At 37.2% G+C, this 12648-nt stretch overlaps 1 protein-coding gene and 1 pseudogene across 5 annotated transcripts in view; both read right to left on the bottom strand.

Annotated features, from left to right (window-relative positions):
- Positions 1-12648, bottom strand: part of NLGN1 (neuroligin 1) — an 804575-nt gene that overhangs the window by 523417 nt on the left and 268510 nt on the right. The window lies entirely within an intron of this gene.
- Positions 8553-9384, bottom strand: LOC118723522 (annotated as a pseudogene).

Genomic DNA, 12648 nt, shown 5'->3' with positions numbered 1-12648 from the left:
AATTATTATCATTATTTTTTTTTTTGCTAGTGTGTAAACTCAGCTCACATGGTTCCACACAATTATTCCAAGCAAACAAAACTTGAATTCCAAACATATTCACAGTAAATTTAGCTTTTATACTTATCATATGATCTAGTAATGCAAACAGTTTTGGGTTAGTAATACAGCTTTGATTTGAAAGACTTTGTAAAAAGTAACAGACATTTTAGAGTAGGTAAAATAAAATCCTATATAGGTTCTCGGATTTACTGCTAAACATTAAAATTTCACATAAGCTTTAAAATGAACTGTTTGCAACAAAATTGTGCATCATTAAACAATTCTTATACAAATGTTCATAGTGTTAATATACCGATAATGAGCATTTCCAGACATGTACATAAAGTATGTCAAACTTGCGGCCCACGGGCCACATGCGGCCTACAACGATTATTTTTGCGGCCCAGCCAATAGATTGGCATGTAAGAAATATTTCAATAAAAATTTTGTAACAATTTTTATAATATTCTGTTATACATAATCTATAATAATAAAAGGGCAATATGCTAATTAGACCGGATGTATTCCAGATGTCTTTCCTGACAAAGCTAGGGCCAGAGGGAAGCCAGCCCAGGTCCCAAGTGCCTGTGGGCAGCCCAAGGGAAGCCAGCTCAGGTCCCAGGTGCCTGCTGGCGGCCAGAGGAGGAAAGCTCAGGTCTTGTGCTGAAGGGAAGCTGGGGCTGGCAGATGGGAGAAAGAAGGGCTCCTCTTGCACAAATTTTTGTGCATCAGGCCTCTAGTCTATACATACAAAAGCCTAAGCAACCATTTGACATTTTGTTCAACCATTCAACTGTTCCATCAGTAGCTATGATGTGCACTAACCACCAGGGGGCAGAAACTCAATGCATGGAAACATGGCACAGACTAATGAATCTCAGAAGGAAATGGGGAGAGGGGATGTCGGGAAGAGATTAACCAAAGATCTTATATGCATACTACAGGCCTGGTGCATAGATTCATGGGCTCTCTTGGCCTGGCCTGCAGGAATCAAATCCGTTCACCAATGGGGTCCCCCGGCTGGCTTGCACCAGGCTGAATCAGTGCACCAGGCCTCCAATGTCCTCCAAGGGTTCCCAGATTGTAAGAGTGCACAGGCCATGCTGAGAGTCCCCACCAGTGCATGAATCCATTAACCAGGCCTCTAGTTAATAATAACAAACTACAACATTTGCTAATAAGTGATTACTATAATTGTTCTGCATTCATTTCCTTTACACACCTTATGTGCAGACATACCATTTCTCTCCACTAATACTAGCAGCAAATATTTTAGCAGCTGATTGTCACATCATTAGTCTTAAACTAACTTGTTTGGTGTACATAACAGAAAATATTTTGCTTTCAGAGAACAAGAAAAAATAGGTTTATTTGCTTTATGCTTATTAATTTGTGCTGTTATTTGGTGTCTGGTAAGTGAATATTCAAGAAAAAATATTAATTTTTATTAAAGTGTTTTATTATTTTATGTTAATGATACTCATTTATTTCAGCCCTTTGTACTCAGCATGTCTCTATCAAAATAAACCTATGTTTCTATGAAAATAGAAAGCTTTTTTTTTTGTGGCTCACATAAACTTAAAACTTATTTATTTGGCCTGTGATAGCCTTTACGTTTAATATGCTTGATGAATATGGAATATACAAAAGTGTATTTCTATTTTGAATTCACAATTTTATTGTAGATGAATTAGGTTGAGATTGTAAAATTATTTTATAGTTTAATAAATAGTGCACTAGCCTCTTTAAATATTTTATAGGTATATGGATTTCCATGTGAAGATTTATTTTGGTAACTCTATTAGTTTCTTTCTCACATTGTAATCCTCCTCAAGCTCCCAAGCCTCTTTCCTCCAAAGGAGAAGTCTCCATGAGATGTGACCAAGGAAACATTTTTTGTAAAGAAATAAAAACAAAAGTGAAAAGGCTTCATCACATCTTGTAATCATGTTCTTGTCCCTTTCTGTGTTTGCATTTCTTCTCCATTCCTTTGATGTTGGATCTGCATATTTATATGTAAATCATGTTCTCTGGACATTACACTTCCCAGCACATCATATATAAATATAGGCTTTGTCCAAGCTCAAAGATCCCAGTTGCAAGGCTTTGCAGGGAAGGAGGGTGAGCTACAGGACAAATTTCCTCCTTAAACTATAGATATCAATGAGCAATTTCACCTCTTCAGATGAGGAGGAAAAAAAAGCAGAAAATATTCCAATAATAATAATTGAACATAGGTAGAAAGCATTCCCATTTTTATGAATTATGGTAAGTGGCCAATATAAAGCCTACAAATGAACTAAGCTGAATTTGTTTTTATTCCATTTCCACAATCCCATTGTCTCTAATGTAGAGCATCCACTTCCTTCAGCCTGTGCTTATCTTCCAAACATGAAATCTTCTACCTTTTCTGTGCTACCATTTGCTTGTGTTTGCCTGGGGAAGAAGTTTCTAAGAGCTACTTCAAAGACCAAAATCACCCTAAGGGAGATATGAGTCTAGAAAAATAAAATATATTTTTATAATGTGTTTGAATGACACACAATATAGGAAAGAATTTTGAAATGCCACCTGCAATTGGAAAAATAATATTTATATTTAAAAGGTTTTTTTTTTTTTAAATCATGTGGACATCACCCATCCCATGTGCAGCATGAGTCAACTTTGGCCCTGAGAGTGACAAGCCTAACTGAATTGTCAATCTTTAATGTTATTTCAAGACCCTAGAGCAGAAAATTATTTTACAGCCTCCTGTGTAAAAAGAATAACAAAAATAGCAAAAGCAAATTTCATCTCCAAAGGGACTCTGCTTCTCTCAAAACTGATCTCTATGCAAATTGGAGACAAAAAGAGTTGGCCTGGTGTGCAAGGAATCAACTAGCTGACAACCTTTCTATCCTGCTGAAGAATGAAAAGTGAAATGTAATTTATGAACTGGTAAAAAACAAACAAAAAAAAAACTTTAGTCCTTCTTATAAACTGATATATCGATAAGTGGCCTTTTTTCTTAATCCTTTCAGCTTGATTTGCTGCCATCTACGGTGTGAGATGGATTGGCTTCCTTAGCATTTTACCTCCCTTGTCTGCAGTTCTGCAATAAGTTCAAGTAGCCATTGAGGAACTGGAAAAGGAGAAATTTGTCTCACTACTTCTGGTGTGCAAGAGCCATAGAGAGAAAGGACATAAAAATAAGACCCCATGTATAAAAATAATAATAAAATATTCACTCTCTGGACTCAAGAGTGTTAGAATGTTGGCTTTCATTTATTTAATTTTTTCAAAGCAGTTAGAGTTCAAATGAATCATCTTTATATTTTTAATTTTATGTTCCCTTATAATCATTAAAAACATAAAAACTGAAATAGTATTATGAGATGCAAACCAATGGAGCTCACTCAGGCAAAGTGAAATTCATACCCTTCATCAGAGACCTATCATACCCTTATCTGTCTGGTCTGATTTACAATTTATATATAGTGTCAGAAAAGGATGTGATGCCATGTTAATTGTACCTAAGAAGGTCTGGACATAATCTAAGGGAAAGTCCACTGTTCTGTGTCTTGTTTTGTTTTTTTCACTTTCCTCTACCATTGATGGTATCAATTGCTCTCACCGTTTTAAATCAGAGTTCAGCAGGAAACCATTACAATAATTGGTTGAAGATAATAACTCCATCGGGGAAAATTCCTTCTGATAAAAAACAGGAGAAAGGGTGTTTTGTATTTTTTTTTTTACAGGAGGTAGGGGAGGTGATTTATTTAGATTGCTTACTAAAATGAACTTGCTATTCACATAATTTAATTATCCATGTATTTCACAATTAATGGAGAAACAGCACATCTATTATTTTAGAAATATAGTGTAATTATCATCCTGAACTAAAACATCTGAAAATGTGTTAGTTCAAATTAATTAAACCAAAGTACCTTAAAATTATCAATAATACAAAGCAAAATATTGTTTAATAAAAATAATAATTAATATTCTAAGAAATGCATTATGAACTGTTGTGGATTATTTAGAAAGAGTAAACTTCTAAAACTGATTTTTTAGATTTATAATTTAATATTTTAAATGCAATAGTAAAAAACAAATGATATACTCACAGAAAGAAGTAATACTAGGCAATCAGCCATATAGGGCTCGTTGTTACTTGGGTTCTATGTTCATTCACTAGTTAGCACACCTAAATGAATACACAATCTATCCAAACCCAATGACCAAACCCAATGATTTTTTTTTTTTTAATTCTGTCAAATTTGGCTGAATGGCAACTCTTTTCTGGGGAATTCAGTACATAAACACCATCCCTCCATGTGACAAATGCCAAAAGACATAACTTTGTTACCTTTCAGACTGCATGTATTTTAAGAACTTAAGAAGTGAAGTCATGGAGAAGAGCTCCACATGCTAACAACCACAGGCAAAAAGTGAGATCAAGCACAGGAGGGTAAACTTCAAAAGTGGAGGCATAAACAAACACCGAGATTTCAAGGTGAGGTAGGATCTTCCTTGAATCTCTCCCGGGTGATACATGTCCCTGTACGCCTGACTTAGAGCCAATATATTACCACTCCTACCACCCAGATGTTCTGCTTTGGAGAAAAGATTTCATCCGTCCTCCCCGACAGTTCACCTGCCGAAAGCCACAGTGAACAGGAAACAATGATTAGAGGAAGGAGGAAGGGAGGGAGAGAATGGAGAGGAGGTAAGACCATCAGTTCCAGCGAAGAGTCAAAACCCTAATTAAGAATTTCCTCTCTAATGACTCCTTCAAAATAGAAACAAGAGCGACCATTCCTAAAGATTGTGCAAGATTTTTTTTCTTTCTTTAATCTCTGTTCTAAAGGCACTTATAACTCAAGCACCACCTACTGGTTCAGCACTGGATCTTCCTATTCACTCAACAACAATTCTGATTTGATTTGCTTTCAAATCAGCCAAGAAGACAATTCAATATTTCAGAGACAAAAGGCAGGCTTATCTATTCACTTACAAATAACAGATAACCTAAAATTGTGCTGATATTTAAAACAAAGTGCTGCACAACCAACTTTTGGTGTAATATTGAAGTGTACTATTATAGGAATTGAAAGGTAATTTGTTCATACGATGGATATAGCCTAGACATAAAATGTTGAAATTGGTGTATGTTTCTGTGGTACTCTCATTATTTACTAGATCTCACACATTACTTTGCTAATTATTTTATTATAAAACTACTTTTATGATAATATATAGACCTTATAGCATCTTAATACAAATAAACTGTGATATGTTTTTACTACACAGACAAAAACCTAACAACAAAAGATTCTATTAAATGAAGAGACTTACTAAAATTTGATTTAGCTGGTCACCTTTTATATTGATAGTACATCAAGAATCAGAATATTATATTCTTGGAGAATGTGTCTTAGAATTAGGTCACTGGAATCAATTTTGCATTTGTTTTTAAAAACAGGAACTCTTAGCCTCTTTCAATTTCACAGAAAACTAAAGTAAAATAAAAATAATCATTTTCACATAACTACTCAAAAACACAGTTGATTACTTCATCAATCAAAATGCACCTCCCCAGAGTGTCTCTGTTAAATTTTTTCTAATTTGTTAAAAAGCAGCACTTCCAGGCATGGCCTCAAAGCCTAACTGGTAGCAGCATCTTAGGGCTACATTAACTGTGTATCCTAGGCAACCAAGTAATGGCTAAAGCACCACAGTGTTTGTTTAAAACGTGATGTGGAAAGCAATCAGAGGAGCTTCAATTCCGGGCAAATTCCTTTTCAATGTAAGCCTCACACTGTATTAGAGTGGTGCTATTGGCACCATTATAATTAAGACTGTGTCACCATATTTATTATTCTCAAGGATTTGTGACTGAGCTGTAAAAAATTAGTCATAGTAATTAAAAATGGAAAACATCTAGTTAAGCTAAGATGTCCTACTGGGGCTTTCAGGGTCAAAAGAAATGGATTAAGCAATTTAAATGATAGAAAATATGCTACCTTAAAAAGAGTAAAATACCATCCCAAGCACTGATAAATTGAAGATGTACATAAGAATAAATGTAAACATAAATTTAGTCTATACTTATTTTAATAACAATACACATCAGCTATTCTAAAACTATAATGATTATTCTTCATGATTTTTATTAAGCTAATTCCTCCATGATTTTGTCTTTGGGTGAGTCTTGGCAAAGAGCAGCATGTTCATTTTAAAAAATTATTTTTCACTTTTTGATTATTTCAAGTAATGTGATGAAGCCGAAATCTAAATACATGTCACATTCATATTTATATGCCCACATAAATTATTAAAGCAATATTTTGTTCTTGATGTATTTTTAAAAACAAGTTTATGTTGTTCTCCTATTAGTATCCTTAAGTAGGAAAACTTGTTTTTCATCTGCTGTTTTTCAGATTGAAGAACTTGATTTTTTTTTTTTAACAGAGAAATAGCCTTAATAGGAATAAGAGAGAAAGGGTAGGCTAATCTTTACTAAGAGCCTGTTGTAATACTTACACAATGCTATATATAACATATTTACTTCTTTTAATTATCTCAAAATAAGTGGAGATATTATTGCTCCCATTTCACTGTGAAAAATGCATAATTCTAATAGGACCCAGAATACAAAGTCCATGAATTTTTCTATTCCTCTTGTGCATCTTAGAAATAAAAATGTTATATCAAACATAGTCCAGCCTACATTTAAATGATTTTAGTATATGTGCTGCCAAAGCGAGCACAAATGATTTTAAAACATTAGAAACAACTTAGAAAGTAACTCTATTTTTCTTTTGATTCTCCATCGTTCACTGCCAACTTTCATTATCATAATTAACAAATGTATAAAACTCATCAGAATGATAAACTCATCAAGAATAAAGTGAAACTAAGAACCAAAAAAATAAACACATTTTTTCTTAAAGTTGTCTAATATTAACACAATTAAAATAATGCATAGCAGAGGTATAGTCAATTTACATTTTGTCTATTGTTAAGTAAGATAAACTAGAGGCCCAGTGCACCAAATTCATGCATGGGAGGGGGTGGATCCCTCAGCCCAGCCTCAATCCTCTCGCAATCTGGGACCCTTCGGGGGATGTCCAACTGCTAGTTTAGGCCCAATCCAATGGACATCCCTCTCATAATCTGGGACCACTCGCTCCTAACTGCTTGCCTGCCTGCCTGATTTTGCCCTAAAAATCAAGCTTCTTTTTTTTAATTTTTAATATTTATATTTCTTCTTTTTTATTTTAAAATTCAAGCTTCTTAGGAACATGATGCATTTCATATTATTTTATATTCCTTACAGAGAGCTAAGCATGGTAAACAGAAAATAATACTTACGGGCTTCTATACAAACACTTTCCAACCAGTAATGTTTTAATAGGCAGTCTCCAAAAACTTGAACTGGAAAACCTAAAAGTAGAGTGCTCAGATTTCAGGAATCAGGTGCTATCTGAAGAATTTCTATTCCAATTATACTCTAATTCTGAGTTCTCATCAGTCTGGACAAAGTGCTCTTCACTATCTCCAAAGGTTTTTCTTTGTTTGTTTGTTTTTGTGATTCCGAAATAGAGGTTTATTTATTAAGACTTATTTAGTGTTTGCATAAAAATTATCAATTGCTCCTCATTGGGTTTTTAACACACTTGACTTCTTTGGGGGTCCCTCTATTCATCTCAACACTTTCAAAATACAGGAGGGACAGTTTAGGCGGTGAGGTGTTTCCTTGGGTCTCAGCATTGGGAGGGCTCGTGGCCTCGACTCTGAGAGAACACACATGATCAAAGTTTCTTAGGTGGTATAGGCTATCTCTGGAGAAAATACTTATGCAGAAGAATGCAAATCCAGTCATCTGTGGCCACTCTTACCTAATAGCTTTAAAATAAAGTCCCCTTGGTCAAGGTCATCAAAGTCTTGCTGGTTGTTTTCAACTATAAAAAAAAAAACTGTCTGGCCGGGACTGGTTTGGCTCAATGGATAGAGCGTTGGCTTGGGGACTGAAAGGTCCCGGGTTCGATTCCGGTCAAGGGCATGTACCTTGGTTGCGGGCATATCCCCAGTAGGGGGTGTGCAAGAGGCAGCTGATCGATGACTCTCTCTCATCGATGTTTCTGACTCTCTATCTCTCTCCCTTTCTCTCTGTACAAAAATCAATAAAATATATTTAAAAAAAAAACTGTCTGGAAAAAGACAGTAGGAAAGAGAGGGGTCTATACTAACAGCACTGTGACATTGGGCTGTGCAACCACAGAAGAGCACAAAGCAGTCTGCTAAAAAAAATAAAAAAAAATAAAAAAACCTGTATAATTTCAAATCAGACGCCTTATGGTCCTTACATGACTCAAAGCATCACTGCACCAGATCTTCATTTATAAAATTAGGTGTATGCACCGTGGGGCCAGAAAACCCTAGGACTTGATTTATTAGCAATATTAGACTTTTATCACACTAAAAATGAAGGCAGTCAGTCTGTGCTGCTGTGAAATTAAAGGTGATTCAGAAGTAGGGTGGTTATGTATTGCTCTGTGAGGGTAGACCTCAAAAATGACTTTTCAGAAACTAGAGCTGTCCCCTGCAACCCCAGCCAGACTCTGGGCTGCTCTGGGGGACACAGGCCAAGGTGGCCTGCCAGCTTGCTTCACAGTGATGCTGGCTTGCCTGTTTCTGGGAGTGCTGGCCACCGGGCATGCCTACACCTTATTGTTGAGCTCCACATTCATAGTGGTGTACATCTCGTAGATTATGACAATGGTGGCCATTGGTGAACAGGAACAGGTAGACCTTCTCCAGGCACTCCTCCTCAGTCATGGCCCTTGGAGAGCGCTTTCAGGAAGTCGGACTTGTAAGGCGTGGCATACAGCATTGCCTGGAAGATCTTCTGCACAGTCCAGCCATGGTACTTCTTGAGTGCCAACTTGTAGGCCTTGGTGGCATTGACACAGATGAGGTTGGGGTGGCTCTCATCTCACTCCCTGTCACAGATGCTCTATAGAAAGTCCTAGATGAAGCAGAAGCCCCTTTTCAGCCATATTAGCACTAGCGTGGCCCCCACATTGGGCCACTCTCCTCCATATATTTCCTTCTCCACCTCCAGGATGTTCTGCAGGGTCTGGAACCTGGCCGGGTCGGTGTTGTACACAGCTTTGATTTTCGTGATGTTACCACTTATGTCTGCCTTGACGGGTGTAAACACTGGGGACCCAAGGCAATTGAAGAAGGGCAGCAGATGGGACCTGCCTCCAGGAAGGGCCCAGTCTCCATCTGCTTATCTGTGGGCAGCCGCTTCAGCAGGTGCTTGGCCAGCAGAGCCATTTCGTGGTCGAGGCCAGTGGTGAGGCTGTTTTCTAACTGGATCTTCCTCTTCCTTTCCCAACACAATCCAAACTTACTCCAGACTGACCACTCAGCCTGTCATCAGGACCAAGTCCTGCCCATTTGCCAGTCCCCATTCTGCCCTACTGCCGCCAGCAATCATTGGAGCCTGATGGCCAGGAGGAGGGAACAAGAGGTCTACCTTCCACCCACTCGCCAGTCCCTGCCTTTCTACTCACTTTAGTTCCCCCGTTAGCCTCCCCTGGTCAATAGGAGCCTGCAGGCCAGGAGGGATGTATCAAGAGGTCTGCCTTCCACCTGCTCACCAGTCGCCACTGTCACCTATTGATTGGAGCCTGAGGACCAGAGGGAGAGACCAAGAGGTCCGCCTTCCACCTGCTCAGCAGTCTCCACTGTGACACTCATCGTAGTTCCCCCATTAGCCATCCCCTGATCAATCAGAACCTGAGGGCTGGGAGTGGGGGGACAGGTGGGGGTGGGAGAACAGACAGAGTAGTTCTCAATGCACCTTTTGGTGATAGGTCGTTTGGTCATCACGGTTGTCACGGAAACTGGTTTTCTATATATATAGATAGTTCACATAGAACTAACAAAGTTATCTCCTATGCATACATAAGTAAATAAACATATTTTACTCTCCTATCAATGTTATATTATTAATATCTAGAATAGCATCTTGCTAATAACAGGTGCTCAGTCTATAACCCTTGACTATATTTTGAAACAATGTGTTTTTCCAGCACTAAACACAATTCAGAGTAGGAGAATCTGCTTCCCAGCCCTTTCAGAAATTCTAAGTCCCATAAATGAAACATTTGGAACAAAGTGGCATGTAAATAAAAAATAGAAATTATGAAGCTTTTATAATAATATGAAAATTTGCAAATCTATGAGTTCAACAGTGTATTAACTTATAAGGTGATCAATCTTGAAATTTTAAAATGCATCCAACCTTTAATATAAGCAAACATAGTTATAAAATGTTTTTGAAGCTTTCTATTCACTGTTGGTGATACCTCTCCTTAAAAAAAAAAAAAAAAAAAAGTTAACTTGCCAGTGAGCATCTTCTCTAAACAATAACTCAGATTTGCTTCCACCAAAAGCATTATGATAAATTAAGAGAATCATTAGAAAAGCTTAAATATTTTACATATTGCTTCAGGGTGACTTCAAGTTTATGGGGTGTATGTATTTAAAACCACCCACACAGTTTATGTCATGGGTAAAATAAAATTTTAAAGGTTATAAAAATCTTTAGAGGCAAAGCTTAAAGAACTGGGAGAAATGGAAATAAAATGAAGTTCTTGCAAGCCCCACCAGCTCAGAGGTCCACAGAAGGCCCCAGAAGTCTAAACGCAGAAGTCAGAGGTCCTGTCTGAGGCAGGAACCCTCACCCACTGCTGAATCTAATTGTCAGCAACAACAAAAAATGTTTTTCAGAGGCCCTTAAAGCTTAAGATGCATTTGCTAAGAGTTTATGAGAAGCACATAGAGGAAAAGACTTAATTTGCTCAGTGGGTCTGGAACTCCACTCCTTTTTATATAGAGAGAGGAAAGGATAGATAGAAACACACACACACACACACACACACACACACACACACACACACACACAAATAGACCAAATGGAAGAACAACCGAACAACGGAATAACTGGTTGCTATGACATGCACTGACCACCAGGGGGCGTGACAGTCATTGGCCACAGCAGGATGGTGGAGCCAGGTTATTGGCAAAAACCTTTCAAAGCCTGGATTTTACCTTAAAAATATATTGTAATTGCCCTCTAGCATATGTTTTAACTCATTTGAATGAAGCTCTAAGTAAGGTGTCTGTAACAAATACCACAAACGTGGTGCCTTACCTCAAGAGCAGTTAGTGCTGGAAACCTAAGGTCTGAAATCCAGCTGCTTCAAGGCCCTGCTGCAGGGCCATGCTCAATGTTAAGGGTCTAGCAAAGAATCCTCTCCCAGGCTCCCTGTGACTCTCACAACACACAGTGTTGCTTCACTTGTAGCTGCCTCACTTCAAAGTCTGTCTCTGCCTTCACATGGCATTCTCCCCCACATGTTATATCTGTCCTTCAAGGACACCAGTCACTGGATAGACAGCCCACCCTAATGCAGCCTAACTCGTCTTTTCTAAATACATCTACTAAGAGCCTATTTTCAAACAAGGCCATATTTTGAGGTTTTTGGTGGACATAAATTTTGGATGGACATTATTCAATCCACTATATATATAACTAATTCTAAGGTTCGTGTGACTTTAAGTAAAACAAGAAAAAGGTAAAACAAACAAACAAACAAAAAACAATAGAGTATAAAAGAGATAGCCACTTTTATATACTGTCTTCTTGTACATACATGCAATGTCTAATTTGAACTGCAGGGCAAAAATATTCATTTTTAATTTTCCAAAATTAGACTTTTAAGGGATTTTTCTACTAAAGTTGGCTTGTGTGTTTTTTAGGTTTTACATAGACTAGCCATATCTCATCCATCTGTCACTTACCCCCTATCACTAAGTCTAGCTTTTTTTCTCTACCTCACTCATATCCATTTTTCTTTCTTTCATCTAATTCTACCAAACTTTAACACCTCACACCAACACGGATATAATTATTGTCAAAGCAACATCTGCCTCAAGACTTCCAAATCATTGTATAAACCACTAGAGGTTAATTTTCTAATTTTTTATTCACCTTTTCATATAATCCCTTGACCATCAATGATGGCTCCCCATTTCTTTGAGGTAGAATCTAAGCTCTCCATTTTTTTGAGGTAGAATCTAAACTCCACAACACTTTTATGATCTGGCCTGACTCACCCAAATATACTTTCTTTTATGACTAAATGGAAAAATCCATCTCCAGGAAGTCTGAGTTTATTGTGTCTGATGTCCTCCTTCGCTTCTTGATTGTAAGAGAAAGTAATTACAGAAATCCTTTCTAGGCCACATAAAAAAAATAACCATATATATTCTGCCTTCATCTCCAAAGGAACTTTTAACTAATATTCCAAGGTTGAAAGGATTTATAAATGTACCAGAATGCATTCTCTGAGTGAAAGATAAAGATGTTGAATACACATATGCGTTGTGATGGGGCACCACAGCACATGCAAGGTATTAATCCTCTTGTGGAGACAAAGAAGTGAAAGTGAGTCAGGCAAAATCTCTCAGATGAAAGGTTAGAAATTAGCTTTTGCCAAAGTGAATTTCAATTAAAAGAAGAATATTCATTTGGCAATATCCAGC

The sequence above is a fragment of the Pipistrellus kuhlii genome, unplaced genomic scaffold (assembly GCF_014108245.1).
Source record: "Pipistrellus kuhlii isolate mPipKuh1 unplaced genomic scaffold, mPipKuh1.p scaffold_m20_p_2, whole genome shotgun sequence".
Taxonomy (NCBI): domain Eukaryota; kingdom Metazoa; phylum Chordata; class Mammalia; order Chiroptera; family Vespertilionidae; genus Pipistrellus; species Pipistrellus kuhlii.
Note: the sequence above shows the minus strand (reverse complement) of the source record. Positions and strands in the feature narration are given on the sequence as shown.